The sequence below is a fragment of the Giraffa tippelskirchi genome, chromosome 11 (genome assembly GCF_054371585.1).
Source record: "Giraffa tippelskirchi isolate mGirTip1 chromosome 11, T2T-mGirTip1v1.2.pri, whole genome shotgun sequence".
Classification (NCBI taxonomy): domain Eukaryota; kingdom Metazoa; phylum Chordata; class Mammalia; order Artiodactyla; family Giraffidae; genus Giraffa; species Giraffa tippelskirchi.
The window spans coordinates 131,463,228-131,483,429 of record NC_137285.1 but is presented as its reverse complement, the minus strand read 5'-3'; the positions used below and the strand labels follow the sequence as shown (position 1 = coordinate 131,483,429).

The following is a 20,202-nucleotide window of genomic DNA, read 5'->3' as shown; positions in this document are numbered from 1 at the left end:
CCTAAACTCCAGCTCCCAGCTGCTACCCCATCTAGGAGACCCGCGTTCCTGCCCAGCGTATGTATGGCTGCAGCAAGGGCTGTCTAATTCTCATTCCTTTTAGGTTGCCATAGATCAGCTGTTTCACTCTCAGCCTTCAGTGTTTCTCCTCTGACTCAGACAATTGCCCCACTGTGGGGATCGGACCCCTGCTTCAGTTCCCCCACCTGCTGAGGGTAGGTCCAGTCCTACTAATACTCCTGATTTTCCCTGTAGTTCCTTACTCCTACGGAGTTTTGCATGGTTCTGTATATTCTTTTCCACTGGTTAGGACCTTCTGTCCACTCTCAGCTGATGTTCTGCATGCGTTTCTGTGTCTGAAGGTGTATTTCTGATGTATCCGTGGAGAGAGATGTACTCTACGTCCACCTACTCCTCCACCATCTTGTACCTACCACTTTACATATTTTAATGATACAAGTACTTAGTATTTTTAGTATTTTAGGTTTGATACTAACAAAAATATTAAAACATGCTCATTCTACTGAAGAATGGGTGTTAAGAAGAATTTTATATTGTCTGAGGAATTACGTGTGGAAGATGATTTGAAGAACATTTTTAACCATGTGCCTACAGCATGCATGGTGTAACATTCAATATTTAGGAAGCCACAAAAGTGAAATGAGATGTTTTTTCTTCTAATCAATGTTAACCTCACTAGCACAATGTCTTAAAGTTGACTATAAGCATTATTTTTGCAAATAAGTTCCACTTGACAGGTCAATCAAACTTTTTTCTACACCTTCTATGTAAGCTGTTTACACTGAAGCTAATATTGCTTCCAGATTTCAGTATTATTGTGCCTACAGGAGCATGGCTGAGTTTATTTCATAATCCCTTCCAAATTCAGTTAATTAAATGGAAAAATTTTAGTAAAATCAAACATTTGTCACTACAGTAAAAAGTTTATTCAAACTGCATTTTTCTCTTTTTTGGACTGGTGGTTTTGGCATTGTAAATCTGCTTTCCAAATTCACCCACAAACATGTTTCTGTGGAAACAGAGCTACAAATAGAAGCAGTGGTTATTGATTTCCTTTGGGGGCTACCACCTGGTTTCTGCAAAACCCTGGATAGCATATGCCAACTTCCATGTGTATTTTATCTCCCTTCTTTTTTCCTACCTCTCCCATACCCTCAGGTTTAAAATAACTCAGGCCTATCAATTATTTATCAAAAGAGTAGTAGACTAGCTGATAAAACAAAGAGAATCTGACCTCTGCTTGTTCTTGGAGTGTTGGAGGTGTGACCTCTTCTACAGCCAGCCTCTTACTGCTTTTAGGGAACACTTCTCAAGCTGGCTTGAAAATTAACATTAAAAAAACTAAGATCAAGGCATCTGGTCCTGTCACTTCATGGCAAATAGAAGGGGAAAGTTGGAAGCACTGAGCGATTTTATTTTCTTGGGCTCCAAAATCACTGTGGATGATGACTGCAGCCATGAAATTAAGACACTTCGTTCTTGGAAGGAAAGCTATGATCAACCTAAACAAGCATATTAAAAAGCAGAGGCATCACTTTGCTGACAAAAGTCCATATAATCAAAGCTATGGTTTTTCCAGTAGTCATGTATGGATTTGAAAGTTGGACCAAAAAAAGGCTGAGCATTGAAGAATTGATGCTTTTGAATTGTGGAGCTGGAGAAGACTCTTGAGAGTCCCTTGGACTGCAAGGAAATCAAATCAATCAATCCTACAGGAAATCAACCCTGAAAATTCATTGGAAGGACTGATGCTGAAGCTGAAGCTCCAGTAGTTTGGCCACCTGATGCAAAGAGACAACTCATTTGAAAAGACCCTAATGCTGGGAAAGATTGAAGATAAAAGAAGAAGGGGTGGCAGAAGATGAGATGGTTAGATAAGATCACCAACTCAATGGATGAATTTGAGCAAACTTTGGGAGATAGTGGAGAACAGAGAAGCCTGGATTGCTACCACCCATGGGGTCTCAAAGAGTCAGACACAACTTAGTGACTGAACAACAACAGCAATAACTCAAGCCCAGGATGATCCTCCACCATCCCTTAGACCTTTGTTATGCTCCCTAGTGCTCCTCAGCCTCTCCAAACTTTATTTAGCCCCTTATTCCTTGATCTAGGACCTCCATGTACTTAACTCCCTTCTCAGCTCTGTCTCAGCTAACTCCTACTCCACTCCAATCCAACAGATTGCAATCTAGACACTTCTTCCTTTAAGAAGTCTCTGCTGATCTTCCCTTTAGACTAGGTTAGACACACCTGTTAAACATTGCTGTAGCACTCTTAAATGGTAATCATAACATCTATATTGTTATAGATGACTGTAGAAAATTATAGAATGCTTTAATTAAATAATGAAAAAGTTTGGCATAGTGTTTTAGTTTTCTGCAGCAACTGTAAGAAAATATCACAATGTTGATGGTTAAATAAAGAAATAGAAATTTATTTTTTCCACTGTTTTAGAGGCCAGAAGTTCAAAACCAACGTGACAGCATTGCTCTGTCTCTAAGGGAGATTCTGTTCCTTGCCTCTCCCAGCTTTTGGTGGCTGTTAGGAATTCTTGGCTTGTGGCTGCCTTATTCCAGTCTCTGCCCTTGGGGCCATGTTGTCTTCTCTTGTCTGTGTTTCTTTTTTAAGGATGCTTGTCATCAGATTTAGGGCCCACCTGGATAAACCAGCATGATCTCTTCATCTCAAGATCTGAGTTACATCTGCAAAGACCTTTTTGTCCAAATAAGATAATATTTACAGATTCTGGGAATTAGGATACAGAGGACATATCTTGTTGTTGTCCATCATTCAGCTCAGTGCATATGGTCACTGGCACCAAACACTATAAGGAAGAGCAGCTCTTAATAATGAGGAAAGTAATGATAATGACTTGATAGAAAAATCAGAGCATATCCCCACTGGTTCTTGTAAGAGTAATGTTTTGGCTTTGGGGGACTGTGTCATGGTAATACCCACATCAGTAACTTCACTCCTGCTATTGGCTCCACACGAGAGATCCTTATAGCCTTATCTTACCCAATTTTAAAGTTCAGTTCAAGTTTAATCTTCTCTGCAAAACCTAGTAAATCAATAGCAGTGGCAATAAAACACCTAATATGTATTAAGTCCTTACTATTAATACTTGCCTGGTGGCTCAGACAATAAAGAATCTGCCTACAATGCAGGAGACCTGAGTTCCATCCCTTTGCTGGGAAGATCCCCTGGAGGAAGGATGGCAACCCACCCTAGTATTCTTGCCTGGAGAATCCCCATGGATAAAGGAGGCTGGTGGGTTACAGTCCATGGGGTCGCAAGGAGTCAGACATGACTAAGCGACTAAGCACAGAACAGCATGTTAACACTTGCCAGGCATGGTACCAAGAGCATTAATTTCCCTTCTGATACTCCCACTGTTCTTCTTTCCTTTGACTTGGTATAACATTTGTATCTGTACCACCATAAACACTATTTAATTACATACTGTCAGATAAATTAATTGTAGGCTATGCAAGTGGCCTATATATAAATTCCTTATAATATACACTACTTATATACTGTTTTACTACACCATATTACTGTGGCTAGCATTCACTAGAGTACATACAATGGGCCAGGAACTGAGTGCTTAAATTCTCTCTTTTAATCCTCTAAGCAATTCCACATTGCGTGTACTTCCTTTATTTTCTTTTCAGATGAAGAAAACAAATTTTAGTTAATTGCCCATGGTCAAGTGATGGTCCATAAGTGATGGAATCAGAATTTGAGTCAAAGCTGTCAAACTTCAGAGACTTGTCACAAAGACTTGTATCTTATTTATTTGGCACTATACCATGTAAGATTTGGTTTCGCCTTCCCAAGCATCTAGGTGGATTCAAAGCTTCTTAAGCATACTTGTGCTTTCTATGATGGTCTATTATGATGCTGAGTTCTTGAAATGAATCTTTTTTTGTTTGTTTGTTTGTTTTTGGTCCTGAACTGGATGACTTAAAGAGTTCTTTAGCCGATAGCTATAATTTTGCTCCCATCAGCAATGCAGATGTAAACCAGTTGAGAGGCTGCTCAAAATAACCCAAACTGCTTCCCCATTTCATCCCTTTCACCTTTTTAAGTGAGTCTTCCTCAAAGGTAGGGAGTCAAGGAAATCAGCATAAATTGTTTTCCTTCTCAGTATTTTAAAAGTCATAATGTAGGTAGCAGTAATACCAGCAGTCAGAGGTTGAGAACAGTTAAAGATAGACTCTGAACCCTGTGCCGAAGCTCTCTCTGCTCTAGAGGCAGAGAATTACATGTCTGTTCAAGAATGCCTAGGGCTGGGACTTACCTGATGGTCCAGTGGTTGAAGCTCCACTATCCAATGCAGAGGTCAAAGGCTCAGTCCCTGGTTGGAGAACTAAGATCCCACGTGCTGCGTAGTGAAGCTAATAAATAAACTTAAAGAAAAAAAAAAGAACATTTAGGATTACTTCATTTGGTATTCTTAAACAGCAAAACCTTTTATTTTCCCAAAACCATATTCACATGAACAATGATCTGGTAAGATTTCTATACCATTAATTTTACTCATCAAAAGGAAAGATGACAAGATTTTTTTAAAAAGATTTTCTCAAACCATCCTCTATCAGTTTTCCAGTTTACATCAGCTCACCTTGGGATACAGCAGAATTATGGATTTTAACACAACACAGACAAACGCCAGCTAGTTTTCTCCAACCGTGATTTTAATATTCAGTTAGTTATTTAAGGACACCTTATTCCCAGTTTCCTTTATAATATCAGAACTTTTCAAAGAAATAAATTCAAAATGTCTATCCCAATGCTTGAGAAATTCCATGGACAGAAGAGTACAGTCCATGTGATCTCCAAGAGTTGGACATGACTGAGTGACCAAGCACATATACACACACACAGCCCAATGAAGTGTTAAAAATTTAAAATATTATGTTAACAAGTATTAAGTTTCTGTTAAAATTACCAAACCGATCTGGCAAATTAAAAAAGTGAATCCTTGTGCTCTAGAAATGTTTACTTTGTCAGGTGGGTTTCAGAAATAAAAAAAAGAAAATGAAGTACTTTCCAATAGAGTCTTTCAGTTCTAAATAGTGATGATAACAGTTAACCATTGTTTATGAGAGCTCACCAGGTGAGAATCTAGTCTTAGAATTTTTTATCTTTAATCTATTTGATCTTCACAATAGCTTTATGAAGAAGACAATGTTTTTATGCCCAATGAACTGATAAGAAAATTAAAAATCAGAGAAATCATGTAATGTCCCCAAAGTCAGGCAGCTAGTAAAGAATAGTGGGTATTTTACTCTACACAGAATACATAAAGTGTACTGTTAAACACGTGGCCCTCTCCAACAATAATTGCCAACACATTGTTCATGAGTAAACATTTTACAAAGCTGATGGTGTAATAATGCTGAACTTTATGTCTGAGCCCTTTGCTCCTGAATAGCAATAATAGTTAAGAAATCTTCCTGCCCTCTAATGACTCCCCTGTGCTGGTGTATTTTGAGTGAAGACCCACTTGCCTCCTTTTCAAGGACTTCCATAAACTCCAGGATGACCTTCTTGCTTATTTATCCCTAAAAAATTCCAAGTTCCCTCCTGTGTTTTTGAGACCTTCCGCGTTTATGAATGTTCTTCCTATTGTAACAGTGTATATAAAATAGTCTCCTTTTCTGCATTTGTCTTTCCCAGCTTGGTACTGTAACTCAGATATGACATCACTTTTGGATCCCTGTGTGCTCCACCCAGGAAAGGACTTCTGGAACCCTTTGTCCTCTGCTCCTGGCTAATGATTCGTGACCCAATGGTAAGTCCACCTCCTGGTCCTGTGCTATGGACTTGTGTATAGTCTATTCGGTAGCATGGTTAGGATTTGATTTTAGTTCATTTTTAACACATGCCTGATTTCTACTGCTAGCTTCTTCAGGTTTTGTGGTCTGACCATTTGGCAGTCTCTGTAAAGGAATGACTGGTTTATAGAGATTTTATCTCTGTCAGATGAAAGATGACCGAGATTCTGCTTTGTTAGTCTTGTCAGTTTGTCTATTTGGAGTCCAAATCAATTTAGAATAGCTCTTTGATATGGATTAGTGAGTTTTTCTTTTCTGGCTTTGTATATACTTGACCTATGACCAAAATTTTTAGATCTGAAACTGTAAACATCTCTCTCTCTTTGTATGTCTATGTCTGTGACTCAAAAAGGTCTTTACCTCTCAATATGTGGGTGTGTAATATTTCCTACCTCCAGTTGGAATTACCATATTTGATTTTTACCTTAAAGAACTGTTTAAGCACTTCTGTTTTGATTGGCTGACAGGTAAATTATTGCATATGTAAATTGAATATTCCTAAAATATCCAGAAATTAAGGAAATAAAACTACTAAGATTTTCTTTTTAAAAATGTTTTTTATATTATGTAGTTATTTACTTTTGGCTGCATTGGGTATTCATTGCTGTGTGCTGGTTTTTTCTAGACGTGACAAGCAAGGGCTATTCTCTAGCTATGGTGTGCGAGCTTCTCATTGCAGTGACTTCATTTGTTGTGGAACACAGGCTCAGTAGTTGTGGCATGTAGGTTTAGTTGCTCAGTGGCGTGTGGGATCTTCTTGCACCAGATATCAAACCCATGTCCCATGCATGGCAGGCAGATTCTTAACCGTTAGACCACCAGGGGAGTTTTGTGAACTACTAAGATTTTCAATATGCCAAATTTTGAAAATATTCTTACAGAAACCAAATCAGAAAAGTTTTATGATTTCAAGCTTACATGCTTTATATAAATCTTTGGCAAATGAGAGTTGTTTAATACTTTTTGTGTAATAAAAATTGCAATGTTTTCTCTGATTTATCAGCATTGAGTATGATATACACATAGACTTTTATTCTATTTCCATGTTCTGGGGTAAGACTCACCTCCATCTTTTCTCATGACCCCCGTATGATTCAAGGATGAGTCCTTTTTTATCTGTTTCTATAAAACCCCCACCCCCTTTCCTTTTATCTGAGACTTTCCTCATTAGTGAATAATCTACACATTGTAATGGCTCGAATAAAATCAGTTCCTCTGTTGTCTTGTGCATTTTGTCTTTCACATACTTTATTTTATCTCCTCCAATTCTTACAACAACTTTATCAAGCAGAAATCATCATTCTCACTTTGTGGATGAGAACATTCCATTTAGAAAACTCTAGAAAACTAATCAAAGTCATGTATCTATCTAGTAGTGGATAGAGATTTGCTGGTTTTAGAGACTGTGCCCTTGTAATCTATATATCATCATAAACAAGTCAAATTATTCTTTGTATGCAGCACATTCAACTTAGCAATGAAATATTCAATAGCTTCCCATGAGTTAAAGACAAGTTGTTGTTGTTCAATCTTTAAGTTGTGTCCCACTCTTTGAGACCCCATGGACTGCAGCACACCAGGCTCTCCTATCCTTCACTATCTCCCAGAGTTTGCTCAAATTCATTTCTATTGAGTCAGTGATGCCATCCAACCATCTCATCTTATGTTTCCCCCTTCTCCTCTTGCCCTCAATTTTTCCCAGCATCAGAATCTTTTTCAATTAGTTGACTATTCGCATCAGGTGGCCAAATTATTGGAGTTTCAACTTCAGCATCAGTCCTTTCTTTAAGCTTCAAACCAGAGCCAAAGTTCATCACTTGAAGGAGATGCTCTGTCTTGAGAATAAAAATTAATAGTGCTATTAAATATATTATTAGTACGGGGACTCTGTTGAGCTAAGTTTGAGGCACATGACTAGACCACTAACTGCATATACATTAGTGGTGGCAGAAGATTATATGAACCAGAGCTCTCTTGAAAGAGGGCACCAAATACTTTTGTCCCAAATGGAAGAAACCATCTCAGATTATCACACATCAAGCCCACTCTTCTGTAAGATGATTTTAAATTTTGCCTATTATTAAATATTATTCTAATTGTTTATAAATCTTGGTATGTCACTCCTGCTAAGAAACTCCCAATTCTCTTGCATTTTTCAGTAAGTCTCTTGCTGCAGATTCTGCATCTTTCTAACCTAAATATTTCTGCAGCATATTCCTCGACCATAATGAACTTCTACATTCTAGTTTAGTCTCCCTTTTAAAATATTTCTTCTGAGTGACTCTGAACAATTAAAACACTAAGCAATCAAGGTATTATTTTTCAGAATCGTCCTTACATTTTTGACAATGTAGTATTCTAAAATATTTACTGGAATGCTCTGCCTCTCAGAAATGACTCTCTTGGTCATAACTAACACAGAAGAATATGCATGTGTGAATCTATTCTAAGATGAATGCAGTGGTTTGATATTGTCCTAAAAATAACTTTAATTTGGATCCAGTCAATTTTATCACATCCTTATTCAAATGATCTGTGTTTAAGTATGTTAGATTTAGTACACCTAGTAAAACATCAGGAAAAATTCTATAATGTCTTAAGGAAACCTGCTGTTGTTTAGAAAGCTGCACAAAAAATTCCCATCTGCAAATGGCTATTTATTACTTAGTTATTTTTAGATTTCTTTTTTGATGCATCGCTCAAAGTAGCCTCTGGGCGCATTTGCAGAGTTTAATAATTAACTTTCCCACTATAGCTTACACACAACATAGAAGACAACATAAACACAGGATACATTCACATACATCGGCATGTATTCACACGCAGATGAATAAACAGGTAAGTGAGGATGTATTTCAACCAGAGTTTGTCAGCCAAAAATATGATTATTTAATAATACCTTAAAAGTCAAGATTCTTAAGTACTTGACAGTTATCAAGTTATTTCTTTGTTCAGGGATTGTGGTTTATTTCTGGGCCATGCCTATGTGCATATATCCTTTCCAGGAGGCTACAAAATGTCTACATTCTTAAAATGAAATCACTGTCTCTGAAGTACAGAAAAAACTGGACATACTGCAAAATTTCAGTGTAATACTGTCTACTAGTGAGCTGCAACTCCATTGTAAAATAGTTTACATAATCCCTAACCTCAAAAGTGTAAGCATTTAAAATATGCTAGATATGATGCCAGGAAGATCCTCTATAAGTAAGAGTAGCAAAGGTTTCCCAAGATTTTAAAACAACCTGGCATGCTGCTGTTAGAATTAGTGAGCTGGATTTGTATTAGCCCCTGTTCAGAAAATCTCATTCCAGGCACAGACTCAGATGAGTGAACTTCCCTTTGGGACATTGGTGATTTGACCTGTTAAGCCAGTAATTTGTGACTTGATTGGCTTGGTTAAAAAGTTGAGCTCAATCAATCAGATTTCTTCTTTTAGAAATTTTAAAGCATGTGAAGGACCTTTAAATTGAAAGACTGTATAACGATGGACTAAGTGGCCATGTGGGACCACACGCATGGAGATATTATAGAAAAGCAGACTCATTACTGAGACTCTCTATCTACCTGTCTATATTTGCGACTCCATGTACTGTAGCCTGCCAGGTTCCTTGGTCCATGAAATTCTCTAGGCAAGAATGCTGGAATAGGTAGCCATGCCCTTCTCCTGGGGTTCTTCCTGACCCAGAGGTTAAACCTGGGTCTGCTGCATTTCAGGCAGATTTTTTATCATCTGAGCCACCAGGGAAGCCTTTATATATATATATGGTTCACCAAAAGTTCATTTCTCCTGAGAAACCTGTATTCAGGTCAAGAAGCAACAGTTAGAACTGGACATGGAACAGCAGACTGGTTCCAAATAGGACAAGGAGTACGTCAAGGCTGTATGTTGTCACCCTGATTACTTAACTTATATGCAGAGTACATCATGAGAAATGCTGGACTGAGAGAAGCACAAGCTGGAATCAAGTTTGCCGGGAGAAATATCAATAACCTCAGATATGCAGATGACACCACCCTTATGGCAGAAAGCAGAGAAGAACAAAAGAGCCTCTTGATGAAAGTGAAAGAGGAGAGTGAAGAAGTTGGCTTAAAGCTCAGCATTCAGAAAACTAAGATCATGGCATCCAGTCCCATCACTTCATGGCAAATAGATGGGGAACAGTGGAAACAGTGAGAGACTTTATTTTTTGGGCTCCAAAATCACTGCAGATGGTGATTGCAACCGTGAAATTAAAAGATGCTTACTCCTTGGAAGAAAGTTATGACCAACCTAGACAGTATATTAAAAAGCAGAGACATTACTTTGCCAACAAAGGTCCGTCTAGTCAAGGCTATGGTTTTTCCAGCAGTCATGTATGGATGTGCGAGTTGGACCATAAAGAAAGCTGAGCACAGAAGAATTGATGCTTTTGAACTGTGGTGTTGGAGAAGACTCTTGAAGAGTCCCTTGTACTGCAAGGAGATCCAACCAGTCTATCCTAAAGGAAACCGGTCCTGACTATTCATTGGAAGGACTGATGCTGAAGCTGAAATTTCAATACTTTGGCCATCTGATGTGAAAAACTGACTCGTTGGAAAAGATCGTGATGCTGGGAAAGACTGAAGGTGGGAGAAAAAGGGGATGACAGAGGATGAGATGGTTGGATGGCATCACCAATTGGACATGAATTTGAGTAGGCTCCAGGAGTTGGTGATGGACAGGGAGGCCTCGTGTACTGCAATCCATGGGGTTGCAAAGAGTTGGACATGACTGAGCAACTGAACTCAACTTGAAAAGTTAATTTGAGCTTTTGGTAAAATGTTACAGAAAAATATGACATCTTACCAAAATGTGGACTCCCCTTGTGACTCAGCTGGTAAAGAATCCGCCTGCAATGAGGGAGACTTGGGTTTGATCCCTGGATTGGGAAGATCCCCTGGAGAAGGGAAAGGCTACCCACTGCAGTATTCTGGCCTGGAGAATTTCACAGACTGTATAGTCCATGGAGTCTCAAAGAGTTGGACATGACTAAGCAACTTTCACTTCATTTCACTACAGAAAAATGTGAATGAACTTTTAGGTTGTCTCAATATATACCTCCGTTTTTCTTAAATCTTAGTTCTTCAGCTCTTTTGTGGACTCCTGTAAGATCTGACAGTATCCTTACTGTAAGCTGATATCTTATGAGCTACCTTGAACTGCTTTCTATTCCTTTCTATGACAAGAACCATTACTAGAAAAAGAAGCTGTAACAGAGACAGCACATCATTTTGGAGACTAGGTAGCACCAGATCAGGGATAGAAATCTGGAAACTAATGTACAAATCGGAACACCTGGGGAGAGCAATCATTGCTTCTTTCATAAATGTCAATGGGTTTTCTGATGTAGAACTATGAACTCTTCTTTCCACCCAGGACTACCTTCCTACCGCCATAGGAAGGCCCCTTTCCCTCCATTCTCAGGTACTTAGAAGAGTGATTAAGCCTGAAATTGGGGGCTGAGCAAGGAAGGCGGGAGATGCATTGCCACAATCCCCACTTAGAATGATTAGGTGATGGCAGTAGAATTAAATCATATTAGGATTCGTGTCCATTTAGATGCTGTCTGTTCACTAGACTCTTTTGGGAAAGTCTTTGCTTTCTAGCTATCCTTCTCTGACATTTTCAGTTCTTGGACCACATCTCATATCTTTGGTAACATTCTTTGTCTTCTCTGCCCTTAATCTTCACATGGCAAGCTTTCTTGTCATGTAGGCCTCAAATGTCACTTTCTCAGAAGGCTTTCTACAGTTATTCAACTGAACTTGAAACTCTTTTTCCTGACACTCTATTACTTTATAATATTTTTCTCATAACAGTTATTGTTGTCTGAAATAACTTTGTTTTGTTTTTATTTTTATTTTTTAAAGCAGGGACTTTATCATTACTGCTTCATGCTTAGACGAATGCCGGAGACAAAGGAGATGCTCAATAAAATTATGTTGACTTCATAAACAGTTGAAGTGCTTCCCTGTGGCTCAGATGGTAAAGAATTCACTTGCAATGCAGGAGACACAGGTTTGATCCCTGGGTCAGGAAGGTCCCCTGGAAAAAGGAATAGCAACACACTCCAGTATTCTTGCCTGGAGAATCCCATGAACAGAGGAGCCTGGCAGGCTACAGTCCATGGGTTCGCAAAGAGTTGGACATTACTGAGTGACTGAAACTTTCACAATGAACAGTTAATACTGTTACCAATATTCAGAATATTCAACCTAATGTCATCTATAGTCATTTTAAAAGAAAAACTGCCAAAAATTACAAATTGGTTTAGAGTGAGTTTTAGGTTATGAAGACTTGACAAAATTTTACTACCATGTTAACAATTTTCAAGTTGATTACAAATCTTTCCATTCCTTGAAAGAAAACCTGTAATGACTATTTCTTACCCAACACATGCTGAGTGTCAGGTACTAGTTTCCAATACCATAGTGAAGTCTGCTAGTAAAGACAAGTTAAATATCTGTTATCAAGTTTTGATGATGTCTTAATCAGTTCAGGCTGCCATGGAAAAATACCATAGACTGAGTGGCTTAAACAATAGGAGTTTATTTTCTTAAGTGTGGCTGCTCTAAAGTCTAAGATCAAGGTACTTGTAAGGTTGGTTTCATTCTGAGGCCTCTTCTCTGGGCTTTTAGGCAGCCACCATCTTTCTAAGAGAGAGAAGGTAGGGGTATATTGAGAGAGATTAATCTCTCTCTGATGTCTCTTTTTTATAAGGGCATCAATCCCTTCATAAGGGCCCCATCCTTATGACCTCACCTAACTTTAAGTATCTCCCAAAAGCCTCATTTCCAAACACCATCACACTGGAGTTTTGGGCTTCAACATAAGAATTTGGAGCGTGGGAGGTGCACAAAAAATTAAGTCCATAACAGATGATTGCTACTTTAAAATAACAATGTCTCCTATTTATATTGTACTTCTATGGTTGTAGAGCAGTTTTCCTACATTTTCTTATATAATTCCACTCTCAGGTTCTTGTAAATTGGGACTGATGGTACAGTTTATTTTTTTATAGATAAGGAAACTAAGGTTCACAAAGGTTAAATAGCTTGTTGGAGGTTTTGCACCCAAGAGGCTACAGAGAGACAATCCTATAACCTCAGCATCGGGTCTCTGCTCCAGCCCTGAAAACAATCCAAGAGTAATTGCTTTAGTCTAATGTTTATTTTTTTCCCCAAAGGCTGTTGTAAATCATTAGAATTTCACTGTAATTTCCTTTCAAGTTCAAATCTATGTATGAATCCAGAAAAGGACACTTTTTGAAAAACCGTCTAAAGAAGACTGTCAGTTTTTGCACTCTCGTGTGATCTTTGGGGCTGTCAGCCTATGTTCTCTGTGTCTATTCAGAATGAGAGCTGATTTGTGGGTTTGACTGAGATGTAAATCAGAGGGACTTCTAGTGTATATAAAACCTAATGACTGGGACTTCCCTGGTGGCCCAGTGGCTAAGACTCTGTGCTCCCAAAGCGGGGGGCCCAGGGTTCAATCCCTGGTCCGGGAACTAGATCCCACATGCTGCAACTAAGATCTAGTGTAGACAAATAAATAATTAAATATTAAAAAAAAAAAAAACCTAATGACTGATGTGCTATTCTCAGCAACCATGATGAGAAACCGTAAGTTAACAACCTATGACACTCATATTCTCAGCATTGTTTATTTGTGGTTTTGGTTCTAAAATACAGTTGATCCTTAAACAACATGGATTTGAATTGTGCAGATCCACTTACATAGAATTTTTTTCAGATACACTGTAGTTGGTTGATTAAATCCACGAACAGCCACCTGCAGAAAGGGAGAAATTATACTCAGATTTTTGACTGCACAGAGGGTTGGTGCCCCTAACCCCGACAGTGTATCAGTTGACTAACCCCCAGAACCGTGTTTCTATCTCCAGCCAGGAGTGAAGAAAGTGAGCAATGAGCAGAAATAATTTGGGGTAGATATCTTAACTGATGTGTACCTACTAGAAATTTCTTCTACATCCTTCTTACAACATTGGCCCTTCTTTTGGAAAGCATATGCTGAACAAAGTCTTTGTAGTACTTATACAAATCAGAAGTAATATTTGTCTGATGATGGAGAGATAATCAGGGTTGTGATAGGTACTGGAAGCCGGGAGAAGGTGAATAAACGTTCTTATGCTGTAGAGCAAAGGCCTGTTTTAAAGCTTGGTGATGTCTGTCCTAGGGGGTGAGAGGTATTGATCACAATCAAAATGGAGGAGATGGGAAAGGAGCCAACTAATAAAAGACTGGAATCCAGCCTGTTCTGTAGTCACTGACCATATTTAAAGGGACCTTCAGAGAGTCTGGAACACATTCTTGGCAGGAAGTATACCATGACCTCTTATTTTTATAAAAAGGCCCACCTTCAGTTATATGGGCAAAGCTCCTTGACATAAATTTTTAGGAGTTAATATGGAAGGCACAGTGGTGATAATGTCTGTATGAACTAAAAACACTTTTATGCCTAAACTGTCTTCCTTTCACCTCTGTCCCAAGTTTGCTCCTGATTGATGGGTGCCAGCACAAAAGGCTATGGGTGAATTTTATCTGTACTAGGGTGGATACTTCTTATAAGCAAGTCTGCATAACTACCCTATTTTCTAAACTACATATAAGGAAAGCATAATGAAGAGCTAAAAGGATGAATCTGCTTCACCTTGTTATAGTGTACAGTTGGCCCTCAGTACCTACCAGTTCTGTATCCGTGCAGCCCACCAAACCAATCTGCTGATGGAAAGCTGGCAGAAATGGAAGGCTGATAGTACTATGTCATTTTATATTAAGGGCTTTGAGTATCTGTGGGTTTTGGTATCCACAGGGGATCTTGGATCAGAGGAATGACTGGATCTGACCAGGGTGGATCTCAACTGCAGTGTCTCCCTATCGTGGTATATTACTGTTAAAGGTGAAGTACATCACAAATTCTTAGTTACTTCAGTTAAAGAAAAACATTTTTGATTGATTTACATTCAGAAATCTAAGTCTGAGATGATTTAAGGTTCTGCCAACTCAATTTCTCTCACTTGGCTTCTCAGATGCATTCATAGATGGAAGAAAAAGATGCTACTGTAGCCAGGAAACCTGGAAATGTCTGTGACACAGTTTATTTAATGGATTCTGCAGCTGCTAATCTGGGTTTGCCCAGGGGAGTGTGTCATCCATGTGAACCACATCTACCCTGTGTGTAAAGGTGGAAAAAGGGTTGAGAATTCATCTATGCAGTGTTTTATCATAGATCCTAGTTCACACTCTTGAATAGAAAGGCATATCTAAGTGCACACTCACTACTTCCTATTGCTATTCCAATTGGATTCTCTGCCTATCTTTGCTTATTCTTACACTCATTTTTTTTTTTAAATTATTTATTTGGCTGTGTCGGGTCTCAGTTGTGGCATGCAAGGTCTTTCATTGTTGTGTGCAGGCTTAATTGCTCCAAGGCCTGTGGGTTGTTTGTTTCCTGACCAGAGATTAAACCCATGTTGCCTGCATTGGAAGACAGATATTTTTTTTCTTTTAAATTATTTTTAATTGAAGGATAATTGCTTTACAATATTGTGTTGCTTTCTGCTGTACATCAGCATGAATCAGCCTTAGGTATACATATGTCCCCTCCTTCTTGAACCTCCCTCCCACTTCTCACCCCCTTCACCCCTCTAGGTTGTTACAGAGCCCCAGTTTGAGTTCCCTGAGTCATACAGCAAATTCCCATTGCTTATCTATTTTACATATGATAATGTATATGTTTCCTTGCTACTTTCTCCATTTGTCCCACCCTCTTTGTCCTCCCTCCTCCTCTGCCCATGTCCATAAGTCTGTTCTCTATGTCTGTGTCTCCATTGCTGCCCTGCAAATAGGTTAGTCATCTTTGTAGATTCCATATATATGCATTAATATATGATATTTGTTTTTCTCTTTCTGACTTACTTCACTCTGTATAATAGGCTCTAGTTTCATCCATCTCATTAGCATTGACTCAAATGCATTCATTTTAATGACTAATATTCCATTGTATTTATGTACCACAGCTTCATTATCTGTTCAGCTGTCAAAGGACATCTAGGCTGCTTCCATGTCTTGGCTGTTGTAAACAGTGCTGCAATGAACATAGGGGTACGTGTGTCTTTTTCAGTTTTGGTTTCCTCAGGGTATATGCCTATTAGTGGGAATGCTGGGTCATATGGTTCCAGTTTTTTAAGGAATTTCCATACTGGGAAGATGGATTCTTAACTCCTGGACCAAAAAGGAAGTCCCCTTACACTTATTCTTGCCATTCTTATTCCATAAGCCTTTGTCCCGTGGCTCCTTCTGCCTTGAGGACCTTTCTAACCTCAGTTAGTGCTGCTTCTCTCTGCTCCTCGTGTGACTTCTATCAGACCCTGACCACATGGGTGCACGGATGCGTATCTCACCCTTTAGACCGCAGGTGTCCACCCAGGGCAGAGAGCAGGCATCTGCTTGCTCTATCTGACATTGAGTTGTGATCAGAGAGTCAGGAAGTGAGTAGTTAGTCTTTCTCTCCAGGACGGATGTTTCCTCACTTTAATGAGAAGTGGTTATGCTGTTCTGAGGTCTTGAGACCTGACCAGTAGTGGTATGCCTACAATGGAATGGAAGGTGGTGTGATGAAAAGGCACTGAAACTCATCCATCTACAAGGGAAACCTGGCTGAATGACTCACATTTCATTAGGAATTATGGGCTGCTCAGAACATCTGCATCCATACATTAGGGAATGGGAAGCATGGAATCAAGTCGATCCCCAGAATTCTTTTCCCATCACATCCCTTCAGAACTTTAAAAAGGCTGATAGCTGCGAGACTGGGGTAAGCAGGTAAAAAAGCAATCTTCTTTGGGTTTTCTCCCAACACATTCACTGAGCTTTCTTGGCAAATGAAAGCCTCTTCCATTATTCATTCATTTTAGTACATTCTTATCGAGTGCCTACTCTGAGTCAGGTATTGCGCTGGTTGCTTGGGATACAGTGCCTGTATTCAGGGAGGTGTTGCGGGCTTCTTGGGGAGAGAGAGGAGGAATGAACAGACCACGGCAATTCCCTGGAGACCATGGTCCCCAAAGAGAACAAAAGCTTTTATAATGGACGTGGTTTGTATCACACGGAGCCTCCTGTCTGCTTTGTACAAAGGAAGACCTGCTGCCCTTTGCCCATTTTTTTATGTAAGCATAGGCTTCATAGTGTGGTCTGGAATATCTGTATTACCACTGAGAGAATTCAAAGCCAGGGAGAAATTATTTGTGGTAATAAGTATATTTGGATGTGTTTGAAGAATTTTGACTAGCTGATGACTAAAAAAGGCAAGAAAATAATTTTCTCCTCTCCAAAGAAAATAGTTTTGAAACTGAGACAAGGTCAATTTTTGTTGGTCATGGCAAAGAATCTTTCTGCTACTATTTATCTGTGGGAGTTTCTAGGAATCTTTAAGAGAATTTCAGGAAGACAAATGGAATGTTTCTTGTTTTCTTTATAAAGAAATTCTTCTAAAGTTCAAGGAGGGGTGTGTTTGGGAATGGGGCAGATGCCAGGTGAGGAGAATGCTCTTCTCAGTTGGGCCCCAACTACCTCTTAGGTTCCAGTTACTCCATCCATCTCAGTGCCATGTGCCCCTGTATTCTGTATGGCAAACGCTCCAATTCTCACCATTCTTCAGACACATTTCCCCTTTCTTTGTCAATCCTTGCTTGCTGCCCCCAAATTATGTGCTACTCCATTGGGGCTTCCCTGGTGCTCAGATGGTAAAGAATCTGCTTGCAATTCAGGAGACCGGGGTTCCATCCCTGGGTTGGGAAGATTCTCTGGAGAAGGAAATGGCAACCCACTCTAGTAAGTATTCTTGCCTGGAGAATTCCATGCACAGAGGAGCCTGACAGCCTACAGTCTATGGGGTCACAAAGAGTTGGACACAACTGAGCAACTAACACACACACACACACACACACACACACACACACACACACACACACACACCATTTGCTGCATCTCAGGAACACCATTCTCATATTCCATGGACAGAGGAGCCTGGTGGTAGCAGTCCATGGGGCTGCAAAAAGTCGGACAGGACTAAGCAACTATCAGGCGTTTTAAACTTTAAAATTCTCTGGGCAGTGATAGGAACCAACAGTAAATGGCATGTGGAAGCATGATACATGTTTTAATATGATCCAATTAAAATGTCCAAGCTTCAGTACACATGTTCTCTTTTTTGTGTTGTTCAGTCTCAGTTTTCATCTCCGTGAAAATATTCCACAGTTGCTTTTTTTGATCACAAGATCCTGTGCTCTCAGCCCTGCCTTCTACCATCCCGAGAAATATCCTTCTGATGAGATGATAAACTTAACCATCTGCTTTTGGCAAAGTGACTACCCCACATTGTGGAGTAGAGAGGGGGTCTGGGGCCGGTACCCTGGATGGTTTTGAGCTTTTGGAGGAATCCACCTTCCCTACTTTCTGAAATGGATGATAGTGGGGCATGAATGGAGACAGAGACTCTCTATCCGGGGAGGAAGCACCATTCTCTCAATTCTTCCACCTGCAGTTGAGGCCAGAGGATCACGGTACATATGTTCACGACATGGGTTCTAACTTTTGTCACTAACTGGAAGAAGTTAGGAAAATCAGACCTCATATCAGTTAAATTTGGTTTTTTTTTCCTTTTCACCGAATACAATGTGAATTTTTTAGTTATTTTAAAAGATCCAAAAAATTAAACAGCAACAAAATGCAGTCCTGCTAGTGTCCTTCGCCAAGCCAGCAGCGGTTAGGTGAGTGAGTAGAGGGCATATCTATAATTCAGCTCGGGAATATTTCTCTTAATAATTAATAGAGTGCCACAAAAGGAGGAGGCCCGATAGGGCCCTCGAACAAAGCTGCCAGCTGGGGACGACAGTGGTCGCCTTGGAGCCAACTGACCCGCCCAAGGTCGGATTTGCTCCAGCAGTCCGGGCGCGCGCCACCACAGCCAGCTTGGCCACAGAGGGAGCCGGCAGAGGTGCCCGGAGCCCCGCCGCCACGGAGCGCGCGCGCGCCTGTATGTGTGTATAAATTCTCACTTCCTACCGCTAATCTTTCTTTTGGCATATTTATGAGAATTGCGTCTTAACATCCACGTCCAGGGGGCACTTCACAAGGCAGCCACCAAATAAGCAATCCGGAGTCCATCGGGGGTGAGGAGCCGCTGCGGGCTCACTCGCCCGTCCACGGGGTGTCGGGGTATGTGGGGGAGAGTGCGTTTTTTGTTGTTCAGTGGAGGTGGGTGGCATTGGAGATCCGACCACTAGGACAGAGACCTCCGGGAGCCAAACCTCTCGCCAAACCGTATTTCTTTTTGCAGCAACAGGTTCCCCGAGGGCTGCCCCCCGCCGCCGGGGCGGACTGACAACCTATTCCTAGCCCTCTGACTCTCCTAACTGGGACCTCAGCCTCCCTTTCGTAGCCCTTAGCCTGGGCCCGATTCTAATTTAAGTTATCCTTCCCTTCTTCCAGTCCAACACCTGTCTGTGTAAAGTCGGTCTCCTCTGCGCCGGAGACGTCCGACCCCAGAGCTGAGGCCAACAAACTCTCCACAAGGGAGGCGGAGACCGAGGGGTCTGGGCGCGCTTGCGGGCGACCGGACAGCTCCGGGCTGGAGGCCTCGCCAGGGATGCCCTCGGGGTTTCCAGCCCCACAAACTGGTTATGATGCCAGAGGTGGGAGGTGGGAGGTGGGAGGTGGGAGGTGGGAGGTGGGAGGTGGGAGGTGGGAGGTGGGAGGTGGGAGGTGGGAGGTGGGAGGTGGGAGGTGGGAGGTGGGAGGTGGGGGGTGGGAGGGAGCTGTGTGTGTGTGGTGGGGTGGTGGGGTGGTGGGGTGGTGGGGTGGTGGGGTGGTGGGGTGGTGGGGTGGTGGGGTGGTGGGGTGGTGGGGTGGTGGGGTGGGGTAGTGGGTGGGGTGCCGGGCGAGATGCAGAGAAAACGCGTCAGGAAGAGGAGAAGACACCCAGAAGCACCTTGCGGTCGAGCCTGGACCTGACGTCGAAGTCACCTCTTCCAGCCTGTCCTGACGTTTCTGCCCTGCCGTCGGGACCCCATTTCAGCTCCAAAGGGGACACCTCTCCCTCTGCGATTAGCTCCTCGCCTCTGGGGGCGCCAGCTAGGAGACCCTGGAATGCTGCCCCGGGGCTCCCGGGAGCTTCGGCGTCTGGGGGCCGGGCCGGGGGGCGGGCAGCCGCGGCGTCGTGACTGCGCCCGCCCCGCCGCGCCTGGAGGCGCCCCTGGCGACCGCGGTGAACGCCCCACCCTCGGACGGCCCT

The 20,202-nt window shown here is 41.2% G+C and overlaps 1 long non-coding RNA gene across 1 annotated transcript; it reads right to left on the bottom strand.

The window, feature by feature from the left end:
- Positions 1 to 959: 959 nt before the first annotated feature.
- On the bottom strand, positions 960 to 20,099 carry LOC145526861 (uncharacterized). The gene is made up of 3 exons (XR_014069248.1): positions 19,900 to 20,099; positions 13,626 to 13,680; positions 960 to 4,436 (listed from the first exon to the last, which is right to left on the bottom strand). It is a non-coding gene; the product is annotated as an uncharacterized LOC145526861 (long non-coding RNA).
- Positions 20,100 to 20,202: the final 103 nt, after the last annotated feature.